This window comes from Budorcas taxicolor, chromosome 2 (genome assembly GCF_023091745.1).
Source record: "Budorcas taxicolor isolate Tak-1 chromosome 2, Takin1.1, whole genome shotgun sequence".
Lineage (NCBI taxonomy): Eukaryota > Metazoa > Chordata > Mammalia > Artiodactyla > Bovidae > Budorcas > Budorcas taxicolor.
Window position 1 is genome coordinate 65,868,059 of NC_068911.1, and position 20,758 is coordinate 65,888,816.

At 40.4% G+C, this 20,758-nt stretch overlaps 1 long non-coding RNA gene across 1 annotated transcript; it reads left to right on the forward strand.

Moving 5' to 3' along the window:
• Positions 1–3,644: 3,644 nt before the first annotated feature.
• LOC128043940 (uncharacterized) lies at positions 3,645–14,204 on the forward strand. Its single transcript, XR_008198977.1, has 3 exons — positions 3,645–3,703; positions 4,793–4,937; positions 13,774–14,204. It is a non-coding gene; the product is annotated as an uncharacterized LOC128043940 (long non-coding RNA).
• The last annotated feature ends 6,554 nt before the right edge of the window (positions 14,205–20,758 follow it).

Below are 20,758 nucleotides of genomic sequence, written 5' to 3' on the forward strand. Positions count from 1 at the left end.
CAGGGATTGAACGTGGGTCTCCTGAATTGGCAGGCTGATTCTTTACCACTGAGCCACCAGGGAAGAAAGCCAGGATGTTTTTACAAAGTAAAAGCAAAGTAATTAGAATATTCAACAGTGGAAAAAAAGATACAGCATCTGCTCAGCAAGGTATCACACAAAACAATACAACCTTAAATAAAAAGCACTTCATCTAAATGTAGGTAGAAGCCAGCATGCAATTGTCCAATATAAATAGGAGAGGGAAAAATGTTTTATTGCCATATCTTCCTTACTTGCTGTTTTCCCAGTGCACCTCAAAAAACAGGGAAGATATTTTGAATAAAAAAATAAAGCCAGAATCGCCCCCATCCTCTCCATCCCCAAACCTCTCTTGAGGCACTAAGTCAGAGGGGAGACTGCCACCTACTGGGCCACCAATAACATCCCTCTACATTTTTTTGTCAGGCTTTCAATGTCTCCTTTAAAACCTGATTTGGTCTGAAGCTGCTTTGTTAGTGATACTGACAAAAACCACAACCCAAGTTACCAATGTACAGAAACTTAAAAGCTGCAGCATGAATTAATCATAGGACAACCTCTTGCAAATTTCAACAGCAACGTTTTTTGCTTTGGCATCAGAGAGCCTGCATATTCAAAGGGAAAAAGAAACCTTTCTCTCTGAATTTCTATTGTTTTCTAAGGACAAAGTGCTTTAATAGTTCGTAAGTGCTGCTAATTGCTCCCTGGACAGCCCTAATCTAGCCATTTCCTCCTAGGCTTTTACTCTATAAATCCTTCAGAAAACTAATATATTGGTTTAGTATTCCTCAAAAGTACCCCCCTTTGATTTGATTGGTTTACGTGTTTACAAATAGTTTCTCTACACCCACCCTTTGAAAGAGCCTGCTGCTTTAGAGCCTACCTTTAGAAAACCTGCTGCTATTGATGCCCTGAACAATTCCAGACTTGTCACAGTATGGCCAAGATCAACCACTCAACCCTCTTTCTCTGTTTCTAAGAATGCACTGCCTTATACTCAATAAAAACAGAAAATCTGAGTTCTCTGCCTACAGCCAGTTCTATGCCTTGGACAAATCACTGTGCCTTGGATTCTTCATTTAGGAAGCAGGGAAAGAAGGCTACTCTGAGCAGATCTATAATGAAGGTCTGCACTTCCTTGGTGCACAACTCACAGCCCTGTCATGATATAGCACTTTCTCCTACTCTTTGAATCTTCCTGTGAAGTAAGAATCATCACCCTAAAGAGGAGAATAAATGATTACCGAGTCAACCATGGAGCAAGCAGAGGAGAGAGAATTCACATTCAAACCCTCCAGCCCTTGTTGGGGACTATTTCTTTGCTCTCCTACTACTGCTTTTGAGTATGAGACAGACTCATGTGTGTGAATAAACTTGATGAGAATAAAGCTATGTGCAAATTAACATGCAATAAAGAACAACTACTGTCTTTTGAATTGATAGCTTGGGAAAACTGGCCTCCAACAAATATTATACTTAGTACTCTAAGATACAAAAATATTTGTTTATGAGATGAGCGAGATGGATGGATGGAGAGAGAGAGATAAGAAAGAGCTCTTCTTTTTATGACTCCTCGTTAAGGAAGCTGCCAGTTATTCAAAAGGAACATTATTCTGGTTCTTTTCCATTCGGGCTTTTTCCGCCTGCATGTTTGCAGATTGCTTAATTACTTCGTTGGGCTTTGGAATTTGTACATTACAGATACATTATCATCCAAGCCATTACCTGCATATTTTCCCATTAAGAATAATTATAGCTTTCACCACCACTGCCCATGTACTTATGTCCTGCAGGCCTGAGCACACTGAAGTGATCATCTTTTGAAAATGATCTTGATGGGCAAGTATTGTGTGCCCAATCTGCAATAAGCAAGATGAGGTGGGAAGATTTCCATCACCTCCTTTATTGAGCAGCTCAAAAATCACCTCCCCATTATTTCTTCATTGTGCCACCCAGGACGCTGTGGTGTTTTTCTGTTCTCCCAAGAAATGAGTTAATGCTAAATGTAGAGACCAGTGGATGCTGGATTGTGTCTGCCTTTTCTTAGATTACCTTTCCAAGCACGTACACATCACCCATTTCCTGACTCAATTTCATTGTCTACATAATGAGATTTATAAGATGCTTTAAAAATCCCAATCATCAAATATGAGATGGGACAGTCTTATAGATGGCAGCAGAGCCTCTTACACTGATTAAGAGCCCAACTTCTGGAATCCTGGCTCCTCCACTTTTTCAGTTCTATAACTTTGGCCATATTACTTAACCTTACGGAGCCTCAGTTTCCACTGTGGTAGAGAAGAGAGTAGTGGTCCACACGCTTAGATATTCAGTGAGATTCCATTTACAAAGCGCTTCACCCAGAGCCTAGTATGGGTGAAAGTTCAACCAATGTTACCTACTATCGTGATCATAGAATCTAAACTGAAAGAGTCTGGGGACTGTTCAACAAAACTCAGGCAACACATCTAGATCAAAAAGTATAATTGCCTGCCAGATAATAATCCGAAGACTTTGTGAAGGGGTCACATGTTATTTTAATCAGTGGATCATGAAAGAGTAATATTTCAAAGGTAGGAGGAAACAAGCTAGCAGATGTTTGGAAAAAAATATTAGATTGTATCCAAGAAAAAGCTATTTAAATAACTGGTTAGTGAATAATCTGCAACTGGTTACTTCAAGAGATAATCAATTATTCTTCAGTTTTAAAAAAATGTTTCTGTTTTATTTTCAACCTGGATAAAAAGTATTCACTGTTAAATTTTTTAGCTTTAAAAAAGCAGTGAAAACTTCTAATAAAATTGCCTATTAGCACCTAGAAAGATTTAACATTTCTTATAAAGTATTCCACTAGCTCTCACCTGTGGTTCTCTTATTACATACTCCATATATAATAAATAATATTTTTTCTGTATACCTACTTATGCCATGTATTATAAACACCTTTCTGTATCACTTAACATTCTTTGTCATCTTCTTAATGGCCAGGTGATTTTCTATTCAATTAACGTAATTGATTTAACTGAGCCTTTATTGTTGGTTATCTAGGTTTGTTCCCAAATGGTTGTCATACGCATACATATGATTAAATCTTTGGATAAATTTCTAGAAGTGGCCTTGCTGGATCAATGAGAATATCCTTTTTTTGTTGTTTTTTAAACAAACAGTTGATTTTAAATTCCCATATTTTCAACTTGTACACATAGACACATCTTAACTAGAATTTGGTGTCCTCTCTGGAATAATGCATGTGTTTCTTCTGGGACAGACTGTCTTTGAAGCAGGTTTTGCTGGCACTACTCCGTGGTGCTGCAAACAGCAAATGGCCAAGGGTTCTGAGCACAGTTTCTACCTGGGCCCCAGTAGACTAAACATGTCACATTTACAACCTTCTTAGCTGTGCTTCCCATAAGCTGGGGACAGCGTGAGCTGGAGTGTCCTAGCCAATATGCCCAGCTGAATATGATGATCTCAAGTGTCTTGGCATCTTGTTTTTCCAGGACACATTTGGTGTCACTGATCTGAGTGGGCTGCTGTTCAAAACTGTTCAGAATGTTCGCCCATTTTTAAAAAGTGAGTGGAAAGATTAGCTTGTATGTGCACAGAATATCTCGAGGAGGATACACAAGCTCTTGGGGACCAGGCTTGCCTCTGGCTGGGGAAAGTGAAAGCAGCAGAAGGGGTGAGAGACTTGCTTTTCACTTTTTTCTTTTATACAGTTTTAATTTTTTTACCATGTGCATGTATTCAAAAGAGAAAGTTTTAAGCACGGAAGATTATGTTTAAAAGAAACAACATATGCATATAGATGTTTTCTTATTGTCATCTCCTGATTAGTAAAACATAAGCAAAGTGATACACTTGGATGAGTTTACAAGAAGGGAATAGTTGAATATTTAACTATTTAAATATTTAACTATGAGGTCTAGAGACAGACTGCCTAGGATTTGTAGATTTTGAAAATCAAAAGAGGGTTTTTACTGCAAGCGTCTAATTGACTTTATGATGTTATTTACAGCTTTGCAAATCGTCCATGGGAGGGAGAGAGAGTTACAGAACTTCCCTTTAGATAGTGGTGACTCCAAATTTGAGAACTGCCGCAAGCTTTTGCAAGAGGAGATGACCCAAAACATTTGGGGAGTTTGGTTTTGTTTACTTTGTTGTTGTTGTTTTTTTTAAGCATGGGCAGAGGTGTGGTTGAGGGACAGACAGTAAACAGATGACAGAACTCGAGTTCAATACCCATGTAATCTGATTACCCCTTAAACAGCCGTGTACTTAAGAAGCACATGTTTTAAAATCAGTATTTCTCTGATTTCAGAGGAACTCATTCACAAGAGAGAAGAGTATTAAAAATTCCTGAAACCATTCTAATTCCACCTGCTGTGCGTAAAGTGCTCAGTCATTGGAAATGTATTACTGGCAAAGGCAGGTGATACAGTGACAGGGACAGGTAGACTCTGCTGTCACACAAGCCTAGATACCTTCTTCCGCCCAACATTTCACTGGACACAAGAAACAGAGTGCTGTTGTGCTTGTTCTGCGGGTGACCCCTGCGGCCTTATTTCACAGTGGTTCTTCCCAAGCTGCCAGCATCATCAGAATGGGCTCTCCCCTCCAGGATTTTAGGTTCAGGCCATTCTCATCTCAGGAAACGAGAGTACAGCAGACTATTCATAAGGACTCTAGTCTCTATTAGCAGACTGAGCACTGTGCCTCTCACACAATATTGAATAGGCATTCAATAAGCATTTGTTTAATGAATTCCCAGGTTCGTCATGGGGTATAACGTCGTGTTTCCCCCATAAACACGGAACAGTCTCAGGTGGCCTGAATAACAAGGCTCTACGGTTTGGTCCACATTCCCTCCCTGGCGGCTGCTTTGACCACCAAATGTGATTTAAACAGAGCAAAAGGTAATCATTGGGTCCAAACAATAAAGTCTAGTCAGAAAACATTGTCACTGTATAACCACAGGTTGTGTTAAGCTTAGAATTCTCATTCCCAGCACTGCCTATGATGATATCTTTAAAAACAAACTGAAGATTGACTTATTTCATTATGCCAAATTGTTCAAAATCCAAGAAGTTTGAAAAAGTGGGCCCCATGATGAATGACCTGATGGACAGTCTAAAAATGGAGACAAATGTTTATCCTGCTCTCCTTTGATAGCACAAGCAGCATCCGCCTCGCCCAGCTGTTATAAAGGGAAGCCAAGTGCGTGGATGTATACGTCACGACATTTTCTTTGAACAGTGATATAACTACACCACACAATTTTGAAGAAAGAACATTCATAATGTTTTTAACTTATTGAGTGAAAATTGAGGGAACTATTAATATATTTAAGCCACCTAAATTAAGACACCAAATCCAGATATTTCAAGAGCAATACAGTCATAAAACACAAAGACACCAGTGGGTACAGATTAACCAATTTTCGGTGACCGTAAGCTCTACGTGGCATTACCATTGTTAGATTCCCCTGATGTATAGCCAACAGCGACATTCCTGGGATGCAATCTGTCTCAATACTATTATGGCTGAGGTGGCCCTTTAGGGATTTTAGGTATTTCAATTATATTACCTTTGCTTTATAATTTTAACTGAGGTTATTGTATAAACATTTTTACTGCATCATCATTAATAGTCTAAGGAAAGAAATCTATTTTTGCCAACAGATAGGAAATAAATCTTCACTATCTCTTTGGTCCACTAGTTTACATTTAGAACATTGTACCTTTTCCGAAAAGCTGTTGGAGACACATGCACTCATTATTATCCTGCAGTGATTTATCACTTAACTCTGAAAGACACAATATATCCAACTTACCCACTAACTGGTGTTAAAAAAAAAATTCACCTGAGTAAATTTTTTAGAGATCTTATTGCCTTTATTCAACAATTCATGAATTGAGCATTATCTCTTCTAGCAGACAGAAAGGAGCTCTGTGGGGCTATACAAAAGGGGAGGCTTTTATTGGCAGAAGGGGCAGGGCAGGGGTGTTATGCTAGCAAAGAGCAGATTGCCTGTGGCAAGGTCACCTTTCTTCAGGGGCCAGCAGGGGTCTGTGAGGCAGATCACCTTACTAGTGCTGACCAGGTAATCCCAGACTGACTGCTTTAAGATTCCATTCCTGGCAGAGGTTGGAACTGTAATTAGGTGTTAAGTCTCAGTTTGGTGACATGGGGCTTAGCACAGGTGACTCTGTTTTGGGGCCTGTTGTCTCTATCTTTGCTGTTGTTAACAACCCTCCTGTATAGATCAGACTCTCCGCCTGAGAGATGTGATCACAGTTTAAGGCACTGGAGCCACTCCCAGCTACCATTCTGAAGTTCTCACAGTTTCTGCTGTTTCTCTGTGTGAGAGTCACAGGTCATGACTGGTTTGCATTTTTTAAGTCAGTCATTCTCTTTGTTCCTTTTCTGATATCCCTTCCTAACCAGGGAAGTAGGGACCTTCTAAAAGAAGTAAATCCTGAGTCATTAATGCCTCGTGGCAGGTCCTTTCTAACTCAACGATGTAACTTCAGGGGAGCTGGCCGGTGAGGTGTCTCAGTTTGATTGATTAAGAGCACAGTTGGGTTTCCCAGGTGGCGCTAGTGGTAAAGAACCTGCTTGCCAATGCAGGAGACCTAAGAGGCGCAGGTTTGATCCCTGGGTTGGGAAGATCCCCTGGAGGGCAGCCCACTTCAGTATTCTTGCCTTGAGAATCTCATGGACAGAGGAGCCTGGCGGGCTACAGTCCATAGGGTTGCGAAGAGTCGGACTGAAGCAATAGCACAGCCCAGCACAGCAAGAGCACAGTTAGATAACCTAAGAAGCATTGCTCAGTTATCTATAGGCCCAAGGAGAATGATAACCACAATAGACAAAGATAAATCCTGACAGAGCACAAACCACTTCCACTAAGGCACCACTGTTAATGAATTTGTTTGCAGGGAATTGTTGTGTTTGCCTGTTCCAGCCAAGGGTCAGTTACATTTTCAATGCATTTAGTCAGTAAATCTCCTACCCTAAAATAAAAAGTTGTTCTAAATTCCTTGCAAAAATGAGTAGTGCTGGTGAGATCTCATATTTGAGAGCATATCTGATTTAGATTACCCTAAGAATGTGAGGGTATAAATGTGCTTTGCTTTGCATAGGTATTGTATCCAACTGGACAAGTACAGTTATAATCAAAGAAAGGTGAACACAAGGCACTGAATGGTCTAACTGTAAAAGCAGACTCTGTGACTTATAAGGAGGGTTGATTGTGGTTTATAGTGGCACTGAACTAGAAGGAAAATTGGTCAAAGGGAGGACCAAGGGTTCTCTAGCATCACGGACAGAAAAAAGTTTTTGATGCCAAATCCAGCAGTTTGAAAGGTCACCTCTCTTTAGCGATGGCCTGGAAGGTATGGATATCGACATATTTCCAGAACAATGCCAGAGTAACAGAAAGAAAGACAAGAAGAAGGGGTTTCATTTTTAGTTGAAGTATGAAGTCTTGATCTGGCATCTTGGGTGGAAACAATAAACCTCCATGCCAACTACTCTTCCTTGTCAGTTTGATTTGGAGGTCTCCAGCATTTGCACAGGACCAGATGTCAGATGCAGCCTTCCTGAGCTTTGAGACATGTCCCTAAGGCCCCATGCCGTCTAGTTTCATAGCAGTGTCAGTGGTCAGGAGTGTCTTTTCATGAGCCTGTTTTGCAAAAACATCAGAATAAAACAATAACTGTTTGTGACAAAAGACTTTAAAATGCTCATGGTTAAAGATTTGATGAGAGTTCATTAGGATGGAATTGACAAATAAATTTGGTTATTCCTATGATACACAGGGTTTTAAGATAATAACTGGAATTGCCAACTGATAATATTATACCAGAACCAGCAAATTTCCAGGAATTTCATACAATGTCTGGAACACTTATAACATATGCCTATATAAATACAACAAAAAGAAGACATAGTACTACTTCTTATTTAACATTGTGTCCCATCTAATCTATCATAGTAAATAAGCATAGGTAGTTTAATATATCTCTTTTTACAAGGAAAGAGAACCAAAATTTTTGACATGTTCCAGGAGCCCTCTGGAAAATCCCAAAATTAGTTCAAGATAAAAAAAAAAAATTCATTGACAACTTCATTTGGGAAAGCTATCAAAACATCATAAGGTTTGAACATTTAACTAAATGGATCACAGATTATTATGAAATAATGCTTAATTATCTAACCCAGGTGACAATGGAAGATATGTTAAAGGCAAATACAGAAAGTTACATAGTTGTGAGCAAACTTTAGCTCTTTTAATACTGAGAAGCAGTTTTCTTAAGGAATCAAACATCTGATTAAAAAAAAAAATATGAAGCACAGTTAAGACACCAAAATCTTTACTATTCAGAGAGACTACCTAAAAGGTAAAGAAACTGTTGCAATCTGTTACCAAAAACAGGCCAAAAGTAAAGAAAAACAAACAAAAAAAAAAACTTTGCCCTTTTAGCAGAGAGAAAACCAATTATAATTTTGAACTAGTATTCTTTTGCTATTAAACAGTTTTTAAAAATCTTAAATAAATGTATTGCAATCTTAACCAGCTGGACTGTGCATAAAATTCCTTTCCCAGGATTCCTTTTTCACAAACCTTCTGCAATTTTGTCCTATTTTTTTTTTCTTTCTTATCCTGGAACAATAAATATTTTACTTTCCTTACCTACTTTTCATACACATTTGTTTAGAATTCTTAACCTTTTAAATCTTTGATTCCTAATGAAAACTAAGAAGTAAGCAATTGTGGACTTTGTTATACTAGCATTCTGTGGATTATAGGTTAGCAAACTTATATATTTCATAACTTCTTGAAGTATATTCTTCCTCATAGTAAACTTTCAATGTGGAACAAAACCTGTTTACTAATAAACCCAAATGCCATTAGTTCTTTTCTAAAAGGAACCCAAAAGCGGGTACACCTATGTGCAATGATTAATGTATCCAGTATTTTATTTGAAAATGATCTAGATATTCAATTAATATTCATCATTTACTTCATCTTAATATAACTTTAAGGTTTCAAATAACCAAAAAGACTTTGGAAACTATTTAAGTAGACACAATGCTGCTGCTGCTGCTGCTACTGCTAAGTCGCTTCAGTCGTGTCTGACTCTGCGCGACCCCATAGATGGCAGCCCACCAGGCTCCCCCTTCCCTGGGATTCTCCAGGCAAGAACACTGGAGCGGGTTGCCATTTCCTTCTCCAATGCATGGAAGTGAAAAGTGAAAGTGAAGTTGCTCAGTTGTGTCCGACTCTTAGCGACCCCTTGGACTGCAGCCCACCAGGCTCCTCTGCCCATGGGATTTTCCAGGCAAGAGTACTGGAGTGGGGTGCCATTCCTTTCTCCATTAAGTAGACATAAAACATAAGAATTGCTGAAAATTTCACCTAGAAACTTATACCACTTACATATACTTAATTCACTTGTTCTTAACAATTATGTTTGGGTTGCTCATGAAGATGTCATCATAGAAAGTTATTTTACTTGCCAACATTTTGTAACACAGATAACATGAATTTATTTGACTAGTAAACCCAGGTAGAATAAAGGTTGTATGCCTGCATTATTTTGAATGTTGATAACAGTTTATTGCAGATAACACACTTATTTTATAATTAAGCTAACAAACTTTAACTTTTATTTACCAAAGATTATCTTAGATCATGTGAACTTGAAAAATTCTTGGGTTAGTTCCTATTATATTTCTGGAAGTTTTAGGAATACTTATTTCATAGTAAGTGCTTAATTTTTCTTTAAGGCAATTAAACAGAACTCTCTTACAGGTTAATTTTGGCCGTCCCATTTGGAGATAGAAAATACCACACATCTACAGCACACACATATATAGACACGCATAAACAGACAAACACCTTATAGCTTCTGTTTTAAAATTTTAGCCATGAATCAGGTACAATATTATAAAACTCACTAGTCATTAAAGACATTGGATCCAAATTCTGTTTCTGGCAAATGAAATAAGTTAAGGTTACCCGCTCTGATGACTAAAACTTTTTACTAATATTTGGGGAGAAGACACTTACAGTTTTTCATCCGCTTAAATTACAAATAATGTTTTCCCCTTTTGTTTTCTTTCTGGTAGAATTATATCCCTGAAGGTGTTTTTGTTTTTAGAAATGGCCTGAATAAGAATTTGGGGATGACCAGACGACCAGGTGCTTTTTACATCTCAAAAGCACAGGGAAAGAATGCAAGTTCCTCTAAGAAGGACTCTTTTCCTAAAGCCAAAATTTTTACAATACCTATAAGCCTTTTGAGATGAATAAGGAAGGTTTTGGGATTGGTTAAAAAAGGATAGGTGGACTTTGAACTGCATTTCTGGTTTTGCAAAGATTTGTAAGATATGGACAGTTGCTTTCAATTTCTCAAAGAATTGGGTTGCAACCTAAGTGATACCAAAAGGCTTAAGTGTCCATCCAACCGCATTACCTTCACTTTGCATTTTTATATCAGGGAGAAGATTTAAGATGGAAATCAAAAGATTTCTATGTTCTGAATTTAGAGTTGTTTGGAATGTTTTAGTAAATCCTTCCAACAAAGTCTTCAGAAGGTTTTTCTCTCCCTCTGGGTACATTTAGCTTGGTAGAGGAAGCCTGAAACAAAAATTCCTATCAAGCTCTGGATATCAGCTTCCCATTTGGCCAATTCCTGACCATAGAGTTACTTTTTAAAAAATATTTTCAAATGTCTTGTCAGTTTTCAGCAAGGGCAAAAACTAATTATTTCTGGCAGTATTGAATACCCATGGGCCAAAAAGGTGTCCCTAAATAGGGTCCAAAAGATATTACTCTTTCAAGATTCAGAGACTCTCCCCAAGATGGCCAAAAGAAAAAAAAAAAAAAAGAGGTTATTTCCCTGAGGGCTGGCAGCAATTTGGTAAGGCCTTCAGAGCAAGCAGAGTTCAACACACACTTTTGTCCAGCCAGCTTTGAGATTCCTCCAAACTGGTGGTTACCAAGCCAAGTTCTCAAGACATAAAACAAGACAGACAAGAAAATAATGGCTGCCCCTCGGAGAGAAAGAATCAGTAATCAATGGGTCTGGATTTGGAAATGAAGGGACAACAAGTTTTATCTGCCCCTCTGCTGGGTACTACAGACAGAGATTCTCGAGAGCTGACTCTGATAGTAATTCTCATCCTTCAGTGGCTTCTGCCAGTTTTCCCATCTGCAGGCTCTTGTATTACCAAATTTGGTAAGATTTTCCTTTAACTTTAATTTTAGTTTTCCTTAGTGACTTAAGGGAATAACCCAGCAGTTTACCAGGAAATCTTTCAGAGTCCCATCAACCCTGGGAAGGGTCCATAAAAGGCTCCTCTTCAAGGGTAGATATGGGTACACTGTAAGGTCGCTAACCTGGCAAACGTTTGCTTGTGCTCTTGTAGTCTCTTCAGAGTGGAAAAAAAATTCAGACGGAGAACTACTAGAATCAGTAATCAAATAAAAGAGGATGCAGGGGAGCAATGGGAGTTATATCAGTCTTACAGTCTTTTGTTTTAGGTACCTCTTGTGTTTTTCTCAGTAACCTTTCGCAAGAAATTTTTCAATGAGCTAGTTTGGAATTTGGGAGTCTTTTGGAGGTATCCCAGTCTGTTTGATTTGGGAGTCCTTGCTTTCAAGTGCACTTCCTAAATGATCTTATCTAATTGAAACATTCCTCATAATGCCATTGTAATTCTAGATTGCCTTAGTAAGGTTTTGCCATTTTTTTAGATAGCCACAGCTGCTGGGACCACAGTTCTTAGACATAAAATAAGCAGGTGTGCTGGAAGGTGGCACACTCACCTCTTTGGAAATTAAGGATCTTATTTCTTTAGTCAGTCCTTGGACCTCTAAGAGTCAAATTAATACCTCAGAGGAACCTCAAATTAATACCAAAGAGTCAAATTAATACTAATAGGAATTAATGCCTATTACTGTGTTGGGAATTGTGAAATGTTTTACAGCATACGTCTGCACAGAAATTTTCTTGAGGTTGGCAGGTGACCTACTGTCATTCTAACCCATTCCATGACCAATTATCCTATGATGAGAGTCTTAGAGTTAGGTGGTGAGCGCTCAGCATAAGCCCACTAATTTTGGGGCTTTGGCTTCCAAGATTCTCATTAGCATAGATCTGTTATTCTTTTACCCCGTGTGCACATTAACAGAAACCAAGAGTAACCAAGAAAATGAGACTGCAGACACCAGTAGTAACCAAAGATATAGTACTCCACCAAAAGAAGGCACTGGCCAAGAGAAGGCTTTAGGTGTACGTAACTAGAAGTTCCCGAAAAGGGGCTACAGTATGGACCATCAGACCCCAACAAATGAGGACTGCAGACCAACCACGGGCTAAAGTCTTGGGATCCAACTGGAACTGTCTGCCAGCTCAAGCTGACCCTCTAAGCCCTGGACTGGGGATTAGGGTCCCAGCCCAGGTCCTTGTCTTCGCTGGAGAGGTCATTTTTCTGCTTGGATTCACCTAGCCAGTAACAAAACTGATATTGAGATTGCAACAGTGTAAGTTTTATTCAGTGCTCAAAGAATGGAGGAGCAGGAACTTAGTTCACAAATCAACTTAACTGGATTTGGGCAGAAACACTGTATGAATAAGAGGGTCGAGGAACAGGAAAGAGAGGGAGGAATATTCATAACTTATCAGAGAACAGGGGTGTGGTCTGGACCCAGAACTAACGCAACTCTTATTCAGTCCTTGTATGGACTTTCTGGTTGGTGTCATGACAACTGTCAACTGTCATGTGCTGATGGGAATGTCATTTAGAATGCTAATATAGAACAATGAGTGCATAATAATGCTCAAGGTCTTCTATTAATAGAAGTCAAAACTTCTACCACCATGGGCCTAGCTGGTTTTAACCAATTCTTAATTTTCTCTTTGCTGCTTATTCCTGGGACTTAGATAAGAGCAGCTGGTTTCCATTTGCAGAATGGGCAGGGGTTTGATTCTGGGGCAATAGCTTTGGTAACAATGTCAGTCTAAACTGACTTGTTAACCCTGGACTGGAAAGCCAATTAGATTGGGGACTCAATGCAAAGAGAGGAAAGTTCAGAACCAAGAGGAACTTGCTCACAGCCCTCAGAAACAATAAGAAAGACAGAGAATTCAAAGGGTTTGTGGACACTGGCACCTGTGTTTCTTATTATCCCCAAAGCAATCAGAAGTTTCTTTGTGATCTCATCACTACCACCAACACTGCTTTAAAAACAAATTCAACTGAGTAAATTTTTAAAATTTTATTGGATTTATTCAATGTTTCATGAATCAAGGAGGATCCAATCTAGCAGGTAGAAAGGAGCTCCAAGCTTCATAGGCAAAGAGGGGAGGGACAAGGAAGTTATATTAACAAAGAGCAGATTGTGGCATGGTCATCTTCCTTTAGGAGACAGCAGAGGACTATCAGGCAACACTGGTACTAAGCAGGTCATTTCAGACTGACTGGTTTAAGACTCCATTTCTGAGAGAGGTTGACAACTGTAGTGAAATTAGGTATTAAGTCTTGGTTTGGTGACATGGGGCTTAGCACAAGAAACTCTATTTTGAGCCTGTTGTCCCTTTTCCTTAACACTGGTGTCTTATTCCAATTACCATATTTTTAATTAATTAACTCAAAATATGTGACCTTTACAGATATAAAACATTATTTTGAAATCATTTGCTTTAAGCCTCTAACAAATATTTATATATTTCTTTTTAGCTCCTCTGGTGGCTCAGAGGTTAAAGCATCTGCCTCCAATGCGGGAGACCCAGGTTCGATCCCTGGGTCAGGAAGATCCCCTGGAGAAGGAAATGGCAATCCACTCCAGTATTCTTGCCTGGAGAATCCCATGGACGGAGAAGCCTAGTAGGTTACAGTCCACAGGGTTGCAAAGAGTCGGACACGACTGAGCAACTTCACCTTCACCTTAGCTAATATTTTACTGAAAACCTATTATGTGCCCAACACTGTTACTCAAGGATAATTTTTAGCTTCCCAAATATATCTGAAATTTCTAATGTGAAAATTTATTCTCAAAAAAAATTTTGTAAGAAAAGCTTCAGTATCAAAGTGTAAAAATACAAGACTGTGACTTTTCATACCCACATGTGATCCAGAGGTCACATATCTGTGCCTCTGTTTCTTTATCTGCAACAGAATAGTAATTTTTTCCTTGCCCTGATTCAGCTGTTAAGAGAAACAGCTAATAAAAATTGTTGCAAAGTATCATGAATATTTAAAAGTGCCTCATCATCATGATTAATAATAATATATAAGGCTCAAATATTGAAATGACTCTCTGGCATTATTCCAAATCAAGAAATATAATCTCTGGTCTTGCATAGTAATGAAGAGAAACAGTGTGAGATACTTTTATTGTACCACTCTGAATGAACGCAGTGATGAATATATTTAATTACACTGTATTCAGTAACAGTGTGTGTTGGGGGGGGGGGGGGGGGGGCTCATGCAAGCATACATGTGTTTTAAACTAACTGTATTGCAGTTCTCTCAACAATGTATCTAGGGTTCAAATAGAAACATTTCCAAACCAGGCAGACATTCACATGTCTGTACCTAACCTTGGAATGAACACTTATTTTGATAGAGAAGGTAAGCAGCTAGCAGTCCTCTGTTAAAAGATCTGATTTCATAGATCTCAAAATCTGTCATCTTCATGTTAGCCGACTGTCTGGTACCTAATGAGAAAAACAAATTGCTTTTACTTTCCACGTGAGACTTTTGCATTTAGAACTTTTTTTTTTTTGCTCATAAAAGGTTTATAAAGCACCCACTCAAACCATTCTACCTGCATTTTTCACCTAAAAGGGTCTTTATGAAATCTTACAGTAAATTTAATAACCCTCTTCAATAAACATGAGCTTTTATGAGTGTGTCATATCTAAACAGACTCAATGGTCTGGGAATAAAATCTGCATCAGTAATATTTTCGGTGCTGTAATATCCTACATTTTTTTTTTTTAAGCCATGGGCAGAGCAGAGCACTGCATAAGAAAAAAATAGTCTCCAAGTTTAGGAAAGCAACTGGTCAGTGAACACCTGGGTGACTCATTAAGTTCAATGTGAAATGTCCTGGTGTGTACAACATTGAGCTTCATAATATTCTAACATTAGCATCTTTCATTTTCTTCCATTTTCAGCAAAGGCATATTATAGAAAATAACTTTAGAAATGACCTTCAGTCATCATTCACACTGGGTTTTTCAGGAAAGGGACCTCACATGAAACGTTTCCCCATTTCAATCACTTCCGCAGGGGACTTGTGCTTAGGCAAATCTGCTGACATGAGCCCTATTGCTCAGGGTGCCTCATCGCTCCTTTCACCACTTAGGCAACCAAATTAGGCATGAGACTAGGACCCTCATTTCTCCTGCTGCTGGTGTGTATCAGTAAAGAAGACTGGAAAATGCTAGTGACTTTTTTATAGCTGCTATATAACAAGAGAATTGAATGTCAAAGCCCTGGAAACTCCATCTTTCCTCATCCCATCAAAGCTCATCCAGCTACTGCTGATATGGAGACTTGCCTCTCACCTTCAACTTTGCCTTGCTGCTGCTGCTGCTGCTGCTGCTAAGTCGCTTCAGTCGTGTCCAACTCTGTGCAACCCCATAGACGGCAGCCCACCAGGCTCCCCCGGCCCTAGGATTCTCCAGGCAAGAACACTGGAGCGGGTTGCCATTTCCTTCTCCAATGCATGAAAGTGAAAAGTGAAAGTGAAGTCACTGAGTCGTGTCCAACCCTCAGCGACCCCATGCACTGCAGCCTACCAGGCTCCTCTGTCCATGGGATTTTCCAGGCAAGAGTACTGGAGTGGGGTGCCATTGCCTTCTCCTAGCAAGTAGCAACTTAAAATTCAGCAATGCAGAGCAGCCCAAAGAGTCAAAATACTCTGATTCTGTGGTGACCGAACTAAGGGCTTGGGCAGACATTCTGAGCATTCAGGATTCCTGTCTTGAGGTAGCTTGCATGCATGCATTCATGCTAAGTTATTCAGTCGTGTCCAACTCTTTGCAACCCAATGGACTGTAAGCCTGCCAGGCTCCTCCATCCGTGCAATTCTCTAGGCAAGATTACTGGAGTGGGCTGCCATCCCCTTCTCCAGGGGATCTTCCCGACCCAGGGATTGAACCTGTGTTTCCTGCGGCTCTTACATTGCAAGCAGATCTTTACTGCTGAGCCACAGGGGAAGCCCTGAGATAGCTTACTTTCCCAATTAGACACACTCTTGAGAAGCTGTATGTAAATTGTTTCCTTCTAAACTAATTCATATGTATAACACACCATGGGATGGCTTTCTAAAATATGATGAACATTTTTACACAAGTTTTTTTTTTTAATTGTTAAAGCCATGTCTTTCTGAAATCAAGATTTGCATATATAAGTCAAGATTTGCTTAAAGTAAATATATAGAGAGTAAGATCAATTAAATCCAAAGAAAACCACCGGTTCTTACTTTAGTCCTTGTTTCTACCTGTTCTTGCCCTCTCATACTTTTTTCACCAGAATTTCTGGCCAGAACCAAATAGAGGAAGATGTCCAACAGTCAGGAGAGCTCTGTTTCCCTGTCTTTGAGTTCAAACTCCCTTTGCCAAATCACTAAGTGATAAAAGCCAAGAAGCAGAAAGACTGTAAGTAGAAAAGCTAAACATAAGACTTCAGGAGGAAATGATGTGACAGCGTTTTGGGCTTTCTACTGCCCTTATCACATACTCTCACTGCCCTGGACCCCCCATAACTTGGGACACCAAAGCACAAGAAAGCCAAAGAGGAGCCTTATTCTTCCACCCTCAGGTCTTCCTTCAACAGCCTCAAGCTAGAGCCAGAAGAACCACTTGACCAGCCTGTCCCTCCTGACAACCTTCCTGTCCTCACCAAAATCTCCCATTGTGCTCACCTGAGGGCTCTTAGGTACCCTATGAGCATTTTATAGGATGCATTTCGCATTTTGTAGGATGCTCAGACAAAAGTGAGTTAGGCACACCCAGAATGTCCAGGCCTCTCACCTTGCAATCTTCCCCAGTCGGCCCTTGGAGCGGGGAAAGTACAATGAAGCAACAAACAGTCCAAAGACTGACAAAGAAAAAGAAACAGATGAAAAAGGACTCTAGTTAATCAACAAAATAGACCATTATCCTTAAATGTCCAGGAACTAAGAAGGCAGTACTTACACTTGGTTTTAAAGCGTGTCTGTGGGGCCTTTAGACACGCCTGCTACCCACAGAACAGTGGGAGGGTATCTACCGGGATCCCAGCCAACTTGGATCAGGAACCCAGTCTCAGTGCCAGAGCCCCCAATGACCATAAAGAAGTTTCCTAGGGCCCACATAGCTGTGCCTACTAAATGCTCTGTTCCCGAGAATCAATGAAGCCTACTGCTCCAAATTAGTGCATTTTTAAAGCTACCAAATAAAATGAATGAGGTGATGATACAGAGAAAAGAAAACATCTAAGGATAATGAGCACAGAGAACAGAGCTTCATTCTATACCGGAGGAAAAAAAGGTCAGTAAATTTAGCACACACGTAATAGTCCTCGCAAATCAGCTCCTAATTAATCCTCATCCAGCCAAAGTATACTAGTTTAACCTTTTCATTCTGGGCTTCTCACAATATTTACAAACCACTGCCTCGCAATAGGAGTGGAAAACACACCCCTCTGGAAGCTTCAGAATGGAGTGTGCTTCCACAGGACTGGATGAGGATGCTCCTTGTGTGGGGAGCAGTGTGGGGTCTGATCATACAATCAGATATCATAATCTGATCAATTAGGGCTATTGTCTGTGTTTTCAGTGCCAGAGCTACACAAACTTGGCAGCAAAGGGTTTGGGGGACTTGTTTTACTTTCAAATAACAGTAATGTAATTGATCCTCCTAAAACAATGAAGCTAACCTCAATAAAAAAACAGGTCTCACTTGGATCCACCCCAAGAGTATGATTGGTGATTTATTAGAAAACCTTGTCAAAAAGCAATTTTATCCATAAGGTAAGTCCATAGCGTGGGAATGCTGAGACTAAAGAATCTTCCAAAAGGTTCTAGGGCATAACCTCCAAAACAATATGTCTAAATTCATACCTTTTTAGGGTAAGTATGTTAATAATGTGACTCAAGGCTTTGAAAACCTTGAATTGAAAACACTGTGGAGAAGTGCAACACATATCGTCTACCTAATACTGTCATTTTGAACCCCTGTGGCACGGAACTGGCCCCACTATGAATAGAAGTGCAGAAAATGAAGTCGAGCTTTTTGCATCATGCCCTCCATAAATCCCGGTTCACTCAGTTAGCCAGCATGCAGCCTTCTACCCACAGTGTCCATCTCTTTCATCACTGTTTCGTAAAGAACTGGAGAACCATGCTACAGTCAGAGCTGAGGGGAGATGCTAGACAGTAGCCAGATTATTATACCACAGTCACTGTGGTATCAGTCTAAGTAATTATAATAGATAACATTTATTAAATGCTTTCTGTGTGCCATACACACTTTTAAGTGCATTATACTTTTAATCCATTTAACCTTTGTGACAACCCCACTAGATAGGTACCATTACCATACCAAGCATTCTACGTGCAGAAACGAAGGCAAACAGAGATTAAATAATTCGTGTAAGGTCTCACAACTAGAAAAACGGGGAACCACTAGACCATGGGTTTCTCAAGGGCAGAGTTTATATTTTACTCGACTCTATATTCATCAACACCTAATCCAGTAGTTCTCACCTGCATGGTTTGTAAAGATACGAATTGGTTGAAAAAATAAGGCTGAATTGAATAATTTGAGGAAAGCAGAAAAGATTGCCTGAGGCTTCAGAGGGAAAAGGGAATTCTTGCGAAATACTCTATAAGCAGGAAGTGTTCTTAATCTTGCTCAGTGTTAAGGGTTTGCACACTCATTAGACAGCCTCCTCTGGGTATACAGCACACTGCTTTGAGTGTGTGGAAGTCTCCAACTCCCCTTGATAGTGCCCTTTCTCGAATGGTGGGTGATGATTACAAGTATTTAGCCATGTGTCCTGCCATGGATTTCTTAGTTAATTCAACAAATATATATTGAGCATGTAGGCAAAGTGCTATACTAGAGGCCACAGGTGACAGAACAACTTGTTTCTAAGCATTCTGAATTTAAAATAGAGATTCGCCAGGGGTGGGACCCTGAACTGGATCCTCGTACAGCAGCCTGGATTCTAACTGCCCTTCCCACACCTGTTCCTCTGAAGAGGAAGGAAAGGTTGTACGTGGCAAACCTCGGCAGCAGGGAGCCATGAAGATTAACAGAAACCCAGCAGGCATCCCGGGGTAGGGATTACAAGTGGTCACAACCACCCATGTGCCTGGTGCTAGACCCGAAAGACTTTCCTGTATGAACTCAGTTTTCTATAGTGGTAAAGTGCTGGGACTTGAATGTTAACTTTCTGATCACGCAAGAATGGAAAAGAGGAGGTGAAAATCCTCTCTACTGAAAGCCTTTTACAACAGCGTGAGGCTGCGGTCATGGTTTGGAGAATTAGACCCTGTTACAGCAAATTGGTGTGGGAGCGATACTTGGAACTATTACTGAAGAAGCTCAGATGCTGTAGTAACCTGAGAGGGCACTGAATTCTCACTTGTAAGGAAGCTAATTTGGGAGGAGGAGGAGAAGCAAGGTCATCAGCTGTCCTTGGGGAACAAATCAGAACATCAAACCTGGAATTGGAGAAGCAGGTTCGGATTTGCTGAGGTCTCTGCCTCCTGTAATCAGATTCGCAAAAAAGCAGAACCCACAGGAAAAAGAAATAAGTAGGTTACTCATCTCTGATTAAGACAACACCCTGGAACAAACCAGGGGGCCAGATGAGAGACAAAAGCCACCAATTTGCCTTCAGTATAGGGTCAGGTCACACACAAGACAAATAGAATGCCACGGCCCCTAGCAGGGTCCAGACACACAGCACAAAACCAAAAACACACAGGACTTCCTGGGATAGTGTGATAAAGAAACCTTAATCTGTTTTGAGGGCTTCCCTGGCGGCTCACATGGTAAAGAATTCACCTGCAGTGCAGGAAACCTGGGTTCGACCCCTGGGTTGGGAGGATCCCCTGGAGGAGAGCATGGCAGCCCACCCCAGTGCTCTCGCCTGGAGAATCCCTGTGGAGAGAGGAGCCTGGCGGACTACAGTGCATGTGGTCGCAAAGAGTCGGACACGACTGAGCTACTAAGCACAGCACAGAATCTGTTTTGATGGGGAAGGCTGTACAGTAGAAGTCCCAGCCCTTAGTTCCACCACACGGAAGCCAATGGTGCTGCCCCAGCCCTCTGTAACCACTGGGGACTTCTAATGGAGGCAGCCTGCACAGGCGGATGGCGAGGCCGAGGATTTGGCACCAGCAGAGTGGGAGGAAAGTGACACTTTCTCCCAACACCTGAGGTGACAAGGCAGAGCCAGGAAGGAATGCCAAAACAAGATCTCCAAGTTGTAAACAATCTTGCCCACTCCCTTGGAATAAAGAAAGTGGGTGAGATATGAATGCCAGAGGGCTTCCCAGATGGCACTAGCGGGAAAGAATCTGTCTGCCAACGCAGTAGACAGAAGATGCAGGTTTGATCCCTGGGTTTGCGACATCCCCTGGAGAAGAAGATGGCAACCCTCTCCAGTATTCTTGCCTGGAGAATCCCATGGACAGAGGAGACTGGTGGGCTATAGTCCA